We start from the raw sequence: 16458 nt of genomic DNA, 5'->3' as shown, positions 1-16458 counted from the left end.
ATGATTTTGGTGTTTTCATTTTGTTTGTCGCATGTTGTTTTTCTTGCCTAATTGTTATTTAATTAGTTTTATTTTTTAACTTGGATAGGTGCAGTTTCAGATTTTGTGTATCTCAGTTTGGAAGTGATTCATAGGTGCCCTATAAAGGTTAGTCTTATACCCATTTTTGAAAAATTGTGCATGGTAGTTGTTAAATATTGTGGCGTTTTAAAATCCTTGCTTTTGTGATTGTGATATGATACTGTCTACTTGCTTTATTTAATTACAATGGTGTGATGGAAAATTTTTAATTTTATTTATGTGTATATAATTTTTTATTTATGGTGTGTTGCTACAATTGCAACAATTATTAAATAGACAAATAACCTTTCCTTACATTGGAAAGCCAAACATCCAAATATAAGAAAATGCACGGTTTGATACTTATATTTGTAACAAATGCATCCTATAATTATGGAGAAATTCTTTTGATGCTTAAGAGACTTGCTGTCACATTCTAGCCCGAGGTCCACCACATCTTGGGCCCACTCCACCACCGTAGCACGATATTGTCCGCTTTGGGCCCTGACTGCGCCTTCACGGTTTTGTTTCTAGGAACTCACACGAGAACTTCCCAGTGGGTCACTCATCATGGGAGTGCTCTCGCACACTACTCGCTTAACTTAGGAGTTCCGATGGAACCCGAAGCCAGTGAGCTCCTAAAAGGCCTCGTGCATGGTAGGGATGAGAATATACATATAAGGATCACTCCCCAGGGCAATGTGGGATGTGATAATTTGGTATAAGAGCCAATCCTTGGTCGGAAGTGTGCCTACGAGGATGTCGGGCCCCTAACAGGGGTGGATTGTAAGATCCCACATCGCCCAGGGGTGAGAATCCTATAAGCCTTATATGTATATTCTCATCTCTACCTAGCACGAGGTTTTTTGGGAGCTCACTGGCTTTGAGTTCCGTAGGAACTCTAAAGTCAAGTGAGTAATGCGCGAGAACACTCCCATGATGGGTGACCCACTGGGAAGTTCTCGTGTGAGTTCCAAGAAACAAAACCGTGAGGGCGTAGTCGGGGCTCAAAGCGGATAATATCGTGCTACAGTGGAGTCGAGCCTGGGATGTGACACTTGCCTTGGATAGAGATTAAGCATAGTGAGCTAAAGGCCCAATTGTTTCTCTTTGAGCGTTTTTTAAATGTTGTAATCTACTTATTTACAACTTTAACATACTCTTTTGGAATTAATTTTTTAATAATTTGTAGGGACAATCTCAGTTATTGGATTGCATGTCTGAAAATTTAGCCCCTTGTTTGCAATTTGAATTGGATGACTCAAAATGTATTCTATTTTTTTTCCAATCCCAGCTTCGAGTTCAAAAAGTACTAGCTGCCATAGTTCAAATCCAATTTCAAACCTTATTTGTACGCCATTCAAATCCAATTTCAAACCTTATTTGTACGCCTTTTGTTTTATCGCTGGTTAGGTAAGACTCAAATCTTTCAAATTTCTCTTCATTTTGGATTACATGTCTGCCTAAGGATTTAACATTTTCCAGTGTAGTTTCAATTGTACAAGATAGTTAATTACAGTTTTCTGAATTTGGTTTTCTTCAATGCTTCGTAAAGATGTAGAGGGTGCAATAATATTGGAAACCTTCCCCAAAATTTTTGTGAATCTTTTTGTATTTCTGTTGAAATTTGTACGTAGTAAGTTTTTTTTTTTTTTTTTTTTTTTTTTTTTTTTTTTAAATTTTTTTTTTAAATACAAATTTAATTCCCTTTGATACCTAATTTGTTTATTAAAAATAGGGTTATAAATAAATTATTCAGATGCAATGCACAACACGCTTATTGTATATGAAGATATGCATCAAAATTTTGAATTCCAATTCAAACCCTAACTGCTGGCTCAATTCAAGCCAAATTTCGTCAATTTAGACAAGTTGGTGTTTTCAATTCGAAGTTGAATTATATCTTGACTCGATATTAATTTTCAATTCCAGCCAAATTTTGTCAATTTGGGCGAGGCCCACCAATCTGCCTTTGAAAGCTCTGGAGGCAGAGCACCCAATAATTGACTCCAATTTCCAAATGAACACAAAGTCATCTTCTCTACCAGGTCAGTATGTAGCATCACAATTATGCTATATATATATGTATATTATTTTGTTGTGCTATATTCATTTTTATCATCGGCAACATGAACACCTTAGGTTTTATGGAATGCTTTTAAAGATCATAAGAGCAAATTAACAGATTGGTCGATTCATATATTGAGGGTTGTATATAGACATAGAAAGTAATGAAGGTTAAAATTTGTGTTAGATAATTTTACAATTATAAAGATATCATAAAAACCTGAATAGTATTAATTGGATACAAGAATATTATTGAATTCCTGACAGAGGTAAAAAGATTCTTAATCTTTCGTGAGGTTTTCCATTATTGTTAGACTATTTATTAGATTTTTGGCTTCTACGTAATTTACAAAAACCATAACTGGCAGATGGTTTTATACTTGACCGAATTGTTAAAATTATTTCATGACAAGGCTGAAAAAGCTGGGTTGTTCCATTTGCTTCCAGTACATTCTTCCAACCCAGTTCCAGTTCTCTCTCGCCAGTTTTCAAGAGGCATTGCGTGAGTTCCTCTTCTTTTTCGTAATTACAGAGTATTCAATTAGCATGTGTGATTGTATTGTTAACATAAGGGACCTCTTTAAATTTTTACTGACCAATTGCAGGTAGATGGTATGCTCACAGAACTTGCCTGCTTGCTTCTTTAGATGCCTTCCGTGCAATGTTTGATGGTGGTATGATTTTCCAATTTCCCCTTTGCAGCATTTTCTTTTTGGTTTTTGTAGTGTATACACTACAAATGTAACACAGTGGGACTAGGTTTCGAGGTTAAGGAAATTTCAACATGTAATGAGAAGTGAGGGTTTTTGCTTAACCACTTTTATTTACTGGTTTTTAATTCGAATTTATAGCATCGAGGATATAGGTGAACGGTGAAGTAATTTGGTTGGGTTCATGCATCTTAAACATGTTGTAAGAAGTATACTAAATGATTTTTCCCTTTTTTGTTTTGTTTTGTTAGAGATTGAAGATGTAAGTGTACTAAATTGGAAGCTCAAGTTTTGAACAATATGATTGACTTCATTTGTTAGTTGGTAAAGACTTTGTCTCTCCTGAAAATCCATTGTATTTCCTCGGCTCTTTTTTCTTGGTGAGAATTGGAATTTTTATTTATCTTTCGAAACTCTAAACTGGTTAGCCAATTAAAGGTTCATATGATTCAGAAGCCTAACCAATATATTATCTTGAACAGATTACTTAGAGGAAAAATGTGCATCCTCATCTACAAAATAACAAAGAAGAAAGAAGAGTGAAGTACTGACTGTAGTGTGAAGAGTTGGGTCATGGAAAATATTTTTATGTGATTGTGTTTGTATGAACAACTTAATCCACAACTTTTTCTATGTAACGTATTATTCAAATACCTATCTTTTGTTCATTATTACACGTAAGGATGCAATTAGACTTTGGTATGGATGTAGACAGATTTTAATATGTGATATATATAGGGAGACTTTGGATGCGGTCTCTAGTTATGAATATTCTTTGATTCAAACCTGTTGGTTTTCAATTTTTGATCGAAGTTCTTGAAGTTAATGTGATAATTTATTTCTACGTACGTTACTATATTTTTTAAATTAAAAATTAAAAATTTTAGTTGTTTATATATATGAGATTTTAAATAAAAAACCATAATTTGTGGGATTAAAAATATTAAAATATAGGAAATTGTTATTAGCATTCAAAAAGTCTCATTCTACATTTCAAACTTTTCATATTGGGAAAGAAAAATCCATTTATGAGGAGTGTAGAATGAGATTTTTGGAGTGCCAATAACACTTCCCAAAATATAAATACACTATTGTGTGTGTGTGTGTAAACATGGGTACATTCATCAAAATTAACCAAAAAATTATTGTATCAAAACATGGGTATATTCTTCAAAATCACAAAAATAAAAAATAAAAAAATAAAAAAAAGATATTAGGCTTAATAACATGAGCAAATTTCTTCGATTAAACTTGACATGGATATATTTTAAAATCAAAGAAAAAAAAATGTACCCATATAAGTTTAAAAATGGATTAGAAAAAAACTGAATAGATTTTATACATAAAAAAATGGTACATTTTATATATAACAAATTGGTATATTTAAGAATGAGTACGTTTTAAGATTAAAAATTTGAAAAAATTACATGAATGGGTACATTTGGCAAAATAAAAAATGGGTACAAAGAAATTTAAAAAAAAAATATGGGTACAAATACAAATAAAACTTTAAAAAATATGGGCACAAAAAGAAACTAATATATGGGTACAAATTAAAACTGAAAAGAAAATTGGTACAAATTAAAAAATGGTTGCAAATTAAAAATGGGTACAAATTAAAACTAAAAATATATGATAAAAAATTTAGTATAAATATAAATATACTAATTGTAACATTTTTAACATTAAATGAATATATTTAGAAATAAAAAATATTTTATTATTGAAATAATTAATGATGTTATTAATACCGAAGGACCTTGATCAAAAATTGAAAAGGAATAAGACTTTAATCAATAGAGTAACAAAAGGAATGATGAAAACCTAATTTCTCTCTCTCTCTCTCTCTCTCTCTCTCTCTCTCTCTCTCTCTCTCTATATATATATATATATATATATATATATATTCCTTATTCATTATGAGGATGTAAATAAATATTTCTTTGATATGGATACAATTAGATTTTAATATATTTGTACATGTTTAACAAAGTTTGAAAACTCGCGGCATCATCCGGATTCTATTGCTAGTATATTTCTGTAAATATTCTGGTGTTAAGGCCATTTACTGTTTAGGACCCACTCCTAGAAAAAGTCAAAACTCAAGCTATATGCCTTGACCACAATATTGGGTTGAGCCGAAATGCTATCATGGACTTTAAGGAAGAAAGTCACCCCAACGGAACAATGAAAAACAGCATAATTAGCATATCAAATAAAAAATAAAGACGATAGATTTTATCCAACAAAAGGATGGGGTTTCATACAGGAAACGCAGTTTTGCAAGGTTGCCAAGTGTCGCTGGAATGCTACCATGTAAATTGTTCAAGTAAAGATCCATGCTCACCAAGTCTGACAAACCCCCAAGCTCTTCGGGAATGTTTCCAGTTACGCTATTATTGTAAAGTTCCCTGTCAAGAAAGAGTGTTTCAATAATGTCAAATGCAGTAGTGAAATTCATTCGTCGTGTATCGATACCAATTTCAATTCAAATGCACAGTGATGGAACAGTTGGATAAGACCCGAACAAAAAAGCAGAGCGAAAAATACACTTACAGGTACTGCAACTTGAAAAGCACACCAAGCTGTGCCACCTGTTGACTGTTAAGATTTATCTTTAGATTATTTATTTTCAATAAAGTGGTTACATGTAGTTAGGAGACTTGTTTACCTAGTCTACAGGAGAATCCCTAAGTTGTAGGAGTCATGGTTAAGGTTTACGTTACTTGCAGAAATCGTGGTATGTAGTTCCACAAAATCTGCAAAGTGGACGTTATGCAGCAGATGTGTTTTCTTATTTAAGTTGTATTTTTCTCATTTAAGTATATGAATTTTAGAGCTTCTTAGCCATCTCTTTAGCAGCAAGCTTGCATTTACAGTTTCAAAAGTTTAATCAACATTTGGTACCAGAGCCCCCACTGGGCCTGTGTCGAGAGTTTCTTAATAGAAGCAGCAGCTTTTGTCCTTGCAGTAGCAAGCATTCATGGCGTCTGACAAGCCAGCAGAAAACTTTGTTCAGCCAGCAATTCCACGCTTCGACGGTCACTACGATCATTGGAGCATGTTGATGGAGAATTTCCTAAGGTCCAAAGAATACTGGGATCTTGTGGAAACGGGTTATACTATACCCGAAGAAAGTACGCTTACGACTGCGCAACAACGTAAGCTTGAAGAACTGAAGTTGAAGGATTTGAAGGTAAAGAATTACCTATTCCAATCAATTAATCGTGCTATTTTGGAGACTATTCTCCAGAAGGATACTTCCAAGCACATTTGGGACTCCATGAAGAGAAAGTACCAAGGGTCAGCAAGAGTGAAGCGTGCACAGCTTCAGGCCCTGAGACGAAACTTTGAGACTCTCCAAATGAAGAATGGAGAGTCTGTCACCGAGTATTTTGCAAGGACCATGGGGATTGCAAACAAAATGCGAATCCATGGTGACAAGCTTGATGATGGCTCCATTGTAGAGAAGATCCTGAGATCTATGGCTCCAAAGTTCAACTACATCGTTTGCTCTATTGAAGAGTCAAATGACACTGCAGAGATGTCGATTGATGAGCTTCAAAGCTCATTGTTGGTCCATGAGCAGCAGCTGAACCGTGGGATCACAGAACGTGTCAACTTAGAAGAACAAGCTCTGAAAGCTTCTACCTTTTTTGAATCCTCAAGCTCAAGAGGAAGAGGCCGAGGTAGAGGTAGAGGAAGAGGTCGAGGTGGTCGAGGCAACCGAGATGGAGACAGACAACACCAAAGTTCCAAGAGACATGATGATCACTCTCAGAATAGAGGCAGAGGACAAGTTGACAAGTCCAACATCGAGTGCTATAGGTGTGGAAACCTTGGGCATTATCGCAATGAATGCTACACAAAGCTGCCAAAAGACAAAGAGAAAGGAGAGAAGTCTAACTTTGCTGAAAAGAAGGATGATGAGACACTGTTGATGGCTTTCCACGTCAAGGAGGAGATTGATTCCGAAGTATGGTATGTTGACACAGGTTGCAGCAATCATGAGTGGTTGTAAGTCATCTTTCTCATTTCTGGATGAAAACTTTCGAACTACCGTAAGCTTTGGGGATTGGTCTAGTGTTAATGTGATGGGAAAGGGTGATATTCAAATTAGGACTAAGAATGATTTTGTTGAAACGATTTCGAATGTGTTTTATGTGCCTAGTTTGAAAACAAATTTGTTGAGTGTTGGACAGTTACAAGAAAAAGGTTATATAATAACTCTTCAGAAAGATGCATGTGAGATATATGATCCAGTAAGGGGTGCCATTGCTGTTGTTCAAATGAGCCAAAACAGATTGTTTCCGCTGAAGATCAAAACTGTCCAAACTTGTTTGATGGCTAAGGAAGACGACTCATCATGGTTGTGGCACTTTCGATATGGCCATTTGAATTTCAATGGCTTGAGGACACTGCATCATAAGCAAATGGTGACTGGCCTTCCCATGATCACACCTCCATCTGAAGTCTGCGAAGAATGTGTTGTTAGCAAACAACATCGTGATCCATTTCCAAAAGGAAAGACATGGAGAGCACAAAACCTATTAGAGCTAGTGCATTCAGACATATGTGGTCCAATCACTCCAATATCGAATGGTAAAAAGAAATATTTTATTTCTTTTATTGATGACTTCAGTAGAAAGGCGTGGGTGTATTTTTTGCAGGAAAAATCAGAGGCTTTTAATGCATTTAAAAGTTTCAAGGCACTAGTTGAGAATGAAAGTGGAAGAAGGATCAAAACCTTGCGAACTGGTCGTGGTGGTGAATATTGCTCAAAAGAGTTTGAAGTCTTCTGTGATGAGCAAGGGATTCGAAGGCAACTCACTGCCTCATATACACCCCAGCAAAATGGTGTATCCGAGAGGAAAAACCGAACCATTCTCAACATGGTCAGAAGTTTGCTAGTAAAGGGAGGAGTTCCTAAAAGTTTTTGGCCTGAAACAGTTTTGTGGTCCATTCATGTTTTGAACAGGTGCCCTACCTTTTCTGTAAAAAACAAGACACCCGAGGAAGCTTGGAGTGGATGGAAACCCTCAGTGGATCACTTTAAAGTGTTTTGGGTGCATATCATATGCACATATTCCAGACGAAAAGAGGAAGAAGCTCGACGACAAGGGTGCAAAGTGTGTCTTTCTTGGAGTTAGTGAACACTCCAAAGCCTACAAATTGTACAACCCAACTACTGAGAAGGTGATTACCAGCAGAGATGTGGTTTTTGATGAAGAAAAGACTTGGGTTTGGTTTGGAAAAGGCAAGCAGCAGCAGCAAATTCCAGCTAACTTTGATGCAACAGACAATAGGATTGAGCAGTCTCCTGAGCCTGACGAAATCCCACCAGAAAATGCTCAACCTGCAGATGATCAACCACCTCAAATTCAACGTCTAAAGAAGAGACCATCTTGGATGATTGATTATGTAAGTGGAGATGAACTCTCTGATGAAGATACTAATGCACACTTTGCTTTGTTTACAGATTCTACCTCTCTTACTTTTGAGGAAGCAGTTAAGGACTTAAAATGGCAAAACGCAATGAATGCTGAAATTAAGTCCATTGAGAAAAATAATACATGGGAGCTTACTGATTTGCCTAAAGGTCAGAAGACCATTGGTTTGAAGTGGGTTTTCAAAACCAAACTGAATGAGAAAGGCGAGGTGGACAAACACAAGGCCCGTTTGGTAGCAAAAGGATATAAGCAAGAATATGGTGTCGATTACAAAGAAGTGTTTGCCCCAGTTGCAAGGAAAGACACAATTTGTTTGGAAATCTCTCTAGCTGCTCAAAACTCCTGGCCTATTTTCCAATTAGATGTAAAATCTGCCTTTTTACATGGTGAATTGCAAGAACAAGTGTTTGTCGATCAACCTCCAGGCTATGTGCAGCAAGGTGAAGAGAAGAAGGTTTTGAGGTTGAAGAAGGCACTCTACGGGCTTAAACAAGCACCACGAGCTTGGTATAGCCGCATAGATGCATACTTTATCAAACAAGGCTTCCAAAAGTGTCCATATGAGCATACTTTGTACGTTAAGGTTGGTGATGAAGGTAAGATGCTCATCGTATGCCTTTATGTTGATGATCTAATTTATACTGGAAGTGGTGTTGATATGTATGATGATTTTAAGAAGTCTATGATGAAAGAATTTGATATGAGTGACTTGGGACTGATGCACTACTTTCTTGGCATAGAAGTAGTACAATCGGCAACTGGTATTTTTATTTGTCAAAAGAAATATATTCTTGAAATATTGGAAAGGTTTCAGATGTTGAACTGCAATCCAGTTGGAACTCCAGCAGAGGTAGGATTAAAGTTGAGTAAAGATCTTGATGGGGAAAGGACTGACAGCACTTATTTCAAACAGATAGTTGGAAGTTTGATGTATCTAACTTCCACGAGGCCTGATATCATGCATTCTGTAAGCGTGATAAGTCGATATATGGAGAATCCCACTGAGATGCATCTCAGGGCAGCCAAGAGAGTCTTTCGTTACTTGAAAGGCACAACAGATTTTGGGATTTTTTATAAGAAAGGAAGAAAGTCAAGTTTCCTTGGTTTTATTGACAGTGATTACGCAGGTGATATTGATGATCGTAAAAGCACTTCTGGAAATGTGTTTTTAATGAGTTTAGGTGCAATTTCATGGTCCTCTAAGAAGCAGCAAATTGTGACATTATCCACAACTGAAGTTGAGTTCGTGGCAGCTGCATCATGTTCCTGTCAAGCCATTTGGTTGAGAAGAATGCTAGAGGTTCTTGGTAACCAGCAACAAGATTCAACAACAATTTATTGTGATAATGTTTCAGCAATCAAGCTTTCCAGAAATCCAGTTATGCATGGAAGAAGCAAACATATTGATGTTAGATACCATTTCTTGCATGATCTATGTAAAGATGGTGTGATTGAGTTGCAGTTCTGTAAGAGTGCAGATCAAGTTGCTGATCTCATGACAAAACCTCTCAAACAAACAGCATTTGAGAAGTTCAGAAGTATGCTTGGAGTTTGTTCAAGGGAGAGACTCACACAGGAGTGAAGGAAAGATGAAGATCAATCCTAAACTGTTTTTCTGCATAAATCAGTTTAAGGGTTGTTAAGATTTATCTTTAGATTATTTATTTTCAATAAAGTGGTTACATGTAGTTAGGAGACTTGTTTACCTAGTCTACAGGAGAATCCCTAAGTTGTAGGAGTCATGGTTAGGGTTTACGTTACTTGCAGAAATCGTGGTATGTAGTTCCACAAAATCTGCAAAGTGGACATTATGCAGCAGATGTGTTTTCTTATTTAAGTTGTATTTTTCTCATTTAAGTATATGAATTTCAGAGCTTCTTAGGCATCTCTTTAGCAGCAAGCTTGCATTTACAGTTTCAAAAGTTTAATCAACATTGACCAGAGAGATTGGCATTGGGAAGATCAATGGGTAGAGCAAAAATGTTAAAAACTTCGCGTAACGCTATTTCCGCTGTTACAAGTGAATTGAACTGAACTGAATTGAAAAGGAGGTGTTTGTTGGGTTTGCTATAAACTCGAATAACGCTGTTTTCGCTATTACAAGTGACATTAACGTAAACTTATATTGCCAAGAAAAAGATTAAGTCGCATAAATCACAAACAAGAAAGCATGAAAACTCTTACCTAAATATGTAAAGAACTCTGCAATACCACTAACCTGATGAACTGCCATTGGAAGATGCCATAGCTGCTGCCATTCAATCTCAGTGCATTGCAATCCTTCTCCTCTCTGTCAGATCAATTTAAGCTCTAATCAAGAATAGGACTTAGTTCTTAATTGAGTGTGTATCTGTGAGAGCAAAGGTCAATATATATATATATATAGACATATATCTCTCCTAATTCAATAAGGATTCCCTATTAAAATCCCTACAGGAAACAACTTATGTCTCCTAATCCCCATCAGTTCACCACTATGATAGACTCCTCTATCAACAAGAACTCACATTCATCTTCATATAAGGCTTTCTTATACTAATTTGTCCAAATAGCTAATGCTAGTTCACCAAAAACTCATGTTCATATTCTTACATTCTCCCACTTGAACATGAGACATAGAACAAGCATAGCCTTCACCAATTATAAGAAGTGATCACATAGCCTTATTCAAGATTTTATCATCATGACCAATGTCCCATTGCATTTCAAAAATAGAAGCCAAGAATCTCATACTACAACCAAAAACAACATTGATTCAAGATTCACATGTATCCAATCTGCAAATATGACTCATGATTAACACAAAAACCAGTCTAGAATATGCTCCCACTTTTCAAAAGATCACAACATATATTAATCTTCAATGAAAAGGAACATTTCAATGATTGAATAAAATTCATGAACTATAAACCTTTTAAAACAAACAAATTGTTTTTTCAAAGTATCATATGAATCTAACAAGTCCATCATCAAAACCACAATACTCCAAAACTGAAGCATTAAGTTTCGAGATAAAGACACTTTATTAAAAATATAAAACAAACTAACAAACTAAACATAACTAAGTAAACTAGCTCAGACCAAAATCGCAAGCACAGTCCCAAATTGAATCACTCACATAGCTGCAACCTTCAAGTTTTTCAAAACAGACCAATTACTCCCACTGATCTAGACTCTCCAATACTCCCATCCGAGATACATGTTTCTGAAACTCTCCAATAGGCAGTGTTTTAGTCAAAGGATCTGCAATCATGAAAGCAGTACTAATGTGCTGAACTTCAATCATCCCCTTCTTTACTTGTTCTCTCACTTTAAGAAATTTTACATCCATTAACCTCGAAGCAGAAGTTCTTCTGTTATTTTTGGCAAAGAACACGGCAAAGAACACGGCTGAATTTTTGGCAAAGAACACAGCTGAACTGTTATTTTTTCCATAAACCAACATAAAGATTTTAGTTCTTTGCAAGTATCTCAGAACCTTCTTAGCAGATATCCAATGTGTTTCTCCTGGATTTGCTTGAAACCTTCCCAACATTCCTACTATAAACGCAATGGCTGGCCATGTACATATGGTTGCATACATAAGGCTTCCTACCAAAGAAGCGTAAAGCTTAGATTGCATTTTCTTTATCTCCATCAGTCATCGGCCATTGATTCTTCTTGAACTTATCCCCTTTGTTAACTGGAACTTGGCCACAACTACAACTTTCCATATTAAAGCGGTGCAATACTCTATCAATGTAACCTTTTTGTGATAAGCCAAGCAATATTTTTTGTCTATCATGTACAATCTCAATTCCCAACACAAAGTGTGCCTCTCCCAGATCTTTCATATCAAAACTTTCACTGAGCATTCTTTTGGTTATTTGTAACAACTGAAGACAAGAGCTTGCTAGAAGGATATCATCAACATAAAGCACCAAAAGAATAAACTGTGAACCAGAAAACTTGATGTAAATGCAATCATCCGATATGTTCTCTGCAAATCCCTGAGAAGAAACAATTCGATCAAACTTTAAATACCACTATCTAGAGGCTTGTTTTAATCCATATATCGACTTGTTGAGGTTGCAAACCATGTTTTCCTTCCCCCTTTCAACAAATCCAGTTGGTTGTTTCATGTAAATACACTCTTCTAGGTCTCCATTCAGAAAAGCTGTTTTCACATCCATTTGATGCAACTCTAAGTCAAAATATGCAACCAAAGCCATGACAACTCGCATGGAATCCTTAGAAGACACTGGGGAAAAAGTATTGTTGTAATCAATACCTTCTCTTTGAGTGAAGCCCTTTGCAACTAATCTAGCTTTGTATCTCTCAATTCGACCAAGAGCATTTCTTTTGGTTTTGTATACCCACTTGCAACCTATGGGCTTGATTTTAGGGCTAGACTCCACAAGTGTTCAAACATTGTTTTTGTGCATCGAATCTAGCTCTTCCTTCATTGCATTCTGCCATAGAGTTGACTGTGAACTCTCCACGGCCTGAGAGTATGAAAGAGGATCATCAATATCACCAATGTCAAAATCTACTTCTTGCAAATAGACATAATCACTCACAGCTGTCGATTTCCTAACTCTAGTTGACTTTCTTAGTTCAAACAAAAGTTGGTTCTCAACTAAAACTGGTTGTTCTGAATCTGAAACAGATGCAGGTGCAGGTATTTGGTGATCAATTTCCATAGTTTGATCTATAGGAGATTCCAAATCTGCAATTATTTCTTCTCTTTCAGTTAATGATGATTGACGGAATAATGGGACCTGGTTGCAGTTGGTAGCTTCAGAGATATCATGTGACTGATCCACCTCTTCAAAATTAAAGTTTTCTTTTGTCAATTCGGAAACATCTTGATCTTCAAGAAAAACTGCATTGTGTGTCTCCTAGATTCTTGTATGACCCTGAGGTATGTAGAATCAAAACCCCTTTGATTTTTCAGGATAACCTATAAAATAGCAAGATTGTGTTCTGGGATCCAACTTCCTCTCATTTAGGTTGTAGAATCTAGTTTTAGCCTTGCATCCCCAAACATGAAAATAGCCAAAATTAGGAACCCTACCATGCCATATTTGAAAAGGTGTTGAAGAGACTAATTTACCTGGAACTTGGTTGAGAATGTAATTGGCAGTTTTCAAGGCTTCTCCCCATAAGAATCCTGGCAACTTCGATCTTGTCATCATACTTCTTACCATGCCAATCAGAGTCCTATTCCTTCTCTCTTAGACTCCATTTTGTTGAGGTGTGCCCGGTGTTGTATATTGAGCTACAATGCCATTTTGCTCCAAATAAAGTGCAAATGGTCCCTTTTATTGTCCTGATTCAGTCTATCTGCCAAAGTATTCTCCTCCCCTATCCGATCTAACAATTTTAATGACTTTACCTAACTATTTTTCAACCTCAATTTTGTAAATAATAAAGCACTTAAGGGCATCAGACTTTTCACTAATAAGAAAGGTGTATCCTAGTCTAGAGAAATCATCTATAAAGTTAACAAAATACTTGTTTCCACATATTGTTTTAACTGGAAAAGGACCACAAATATCAATGTGTATGATTTCAAGCAACCCTTCACTTCTCTTGGCATCTAATTTCCTAACGTTGGTCATTTTACCCTTTAAGCAATCAACAAATTCTGTTGCAGTGGCAAGATCTAATTTTGGTATTAATTCAGCTTTAGAAAATTGAAGAATTCTTTCTTTAGAGATGTGCCCTAATCTCTTATGCCAAAGAATATAAGAAGTATCTTGTTCTAGCATTCTCTTTGAACTGACATTTAAAGCTGAGTGGTCAACATACTCAACTAGACACTCTAGACGCCAGAGATTTTCAGACGAGGGCAATTCCCAAAATGTTATCAAAATAGTCTTTCTTAAAGATTTTCAAACAGACATCATCAGCAGAAAATGCAAAACCATCTTTTATTATTTTAGAAGCAGAAACCAAGTTTCTTCTCATTTTGGGCACATAGAGCACATCTTTTAATTGTAAAACAAAACCAGAAGTCAGTTTCAAATTGATTATCCCTATGGAATGCACTGCAACCTTAGTCCCTTCCCCAACATAGACATGATACAAAGCATTTCCAATTTCCTTTTGTTTTTTAAAACCTTTCAAAGAGTTAGTTATGTGTACTGAGCATCCAATATCAAACCATCAAGAGTCAATAGGTACTTCACAAAGATTTGACTCAACACAAACATGTACTTGTTCTTTCTCTTTGCTCTTAACATAATCTTTAAAAATTTCACTAACTTTTAAATGCCCTTTAGTCTTGCACCAAAAACACTTAAGTTTAGACACATCTTTAGGTTTAGCCTTAAATTGATAGATTTTCTAGGGGAGTCATTTACTTTAGCAGATATATTGAATTTGTTAGAATTCTTAGTGAATTTAGAATTCTTACCAGGACCAGAAAAGCCGCCATGGTTGAATGCTCTCTTCTCTCTTCCCGATTGCACATAGTTTGCTTCTTCAATCTCCTTGCCTTTCTCTTGCTTTTGCCAGGCTTCTTCTTGCACAGATTGTGCAATTAGTTCATTTATGTCCCAGCTTTTCTCTTGTGTATTATAGGAGACTTTCAACTGACCATACTTTGTGAGGATGGCTTGAAGGATCATAAACACAAGCTACTTTTCTCCAATGTTTACATCCATGGAATTCAACTTTTCGGCAGCATCTGTCATTTTCATTATATGATCTCTTATAGAGCCAGTGCCTTCAATTTTGTAAGTAGTGAGCAAGGACATGTATTGGCTCACTTCTGCTTTCTCAGACTCTTTAAATTTCTCTTCAATTGTAGCCAAATAGTCCATAGCTAGTTTTGGTTTCTTGATTCCTCCTCTGATGGTATCAGTCATCCCAGCTTCTAAGATGTAAAGTGCTACTTTGTTGGCCCTTGTCCACCTCTCAAAATCTGATCTCTCTGCCCTGGTGCTTTGATCACTTATGATAGGCCTAGGATTATCAATTGCTATATCAAACTCATTGAGAGTCAATAGTAAATTGATATCCCTTCTCCACTTCTTGTAGTTGCCACCACTGGTAAGGATTGGAATATTGGCAAGTTTAAGCTTCTCATCGATATTGCAAACACTGAACAACAAGGTTTGATTTACTCAGATTGCTGATGAATGGGTCAGGATTAAAGGAACAAGGTAAAGTCTTCCTTCCCAAAAGAACAAACCCAGAAAACCCCAAAAACAGAACAGATTTCGAATAACCAACAGTCATAATATTCTAGCCAACCTTATTTTACCAAAAACGCACCGTTTAGGAAAAATTGTTGTGAGACCTAAAATCGGCTTTGAAACCTGATTATGGTGATTTTCAGTGGTATTTTTTTTTTTTTTTTTTTTTTTTATTTTTATGTTTCAATCGACCTTGCTTGATTGAATTTAAGAACTTAAACTAGGCTCTAATACCACATGTTGACTTATATTGCCAAGAACAAGATTAAGTCGCATAAATCACAAACAACAAAGCATAAAAATTCTTACATAAATATGTAAAGAACTCTGCAATACCACTAACCTGATGAACTGCCATTGGAAGATGCCATAGCTGCTGCAATTCAATCTCAGTGCGTTGCAATCCTTCTCCTCTTTGTCAGATCAATTTAAGCTCTAACCAAGAATTAGTTCTTAATTGAGCACGTATCTGTGAGGGCAGAGGTCACAATATATATATATATATATATATATAGACATATATCTCTCCTAATCCAATAAGGATTCCCTATTAAAATCCATACAGGAAACAACTTATGTCTCCTAATCCACATCAGTTCACCACTATGATAGACTCCTCTATCAACAAGAACCCACATTCATCTTCCTATAAGGCCTTCTTATACTAATTGGTCCAAATAGCTAATGCCAGTTCACCGAAAACTAATGTTCATATTCTTACAATGAAACCAGGTGCAGGGATTGACGAGAGTCGAATCCCAACTCTGCAGAACATTGTTTGGATCAGCTAGATTGGACCTCAACGCGTTCAATGCGTCACCTGTCAAATCCAATCATTCATTAGCTCATTCCAATTCCCGCAACCAAACACACCCAAATTCAAAAACACAGAGACACAGACATACCTTCTACGTTGGCAGCGAGCTTATGGAGGAGAAAGAAGCCAAACAGCAGAATCAGCCAAACAGAAACAGAGGCAGAGGACAT

General features: G+C 36.0%; 1 pseudogene; it reads right to left on the bottom strand.

Moving 5' to 3' along the window:
- Positions 1–16458, bottom strand: part of LOC137727988 (BRASSINOSTEROID INSENSITIVE 1-associated receptor kinase 1-like) — a 24881-nt pseudogene extending 8423 nt beyond the window's left edge.

This window comes from Pyrus communis, chromosome 1 (assembly GCF_963583255.1).
Source record: "Pyrus communis chromosome 1, drPyrComm1.1, whole genome shotgun sequence".
NCBI lineage: Eukaryota > Viridiplantae > Streptophyta > Magnoliopsida > Rosales > Rosaceae > Pyrus > Pyrus communis.
This window is presented reverse-complemented; position numbering and strand designations above follow the sequence as displayed.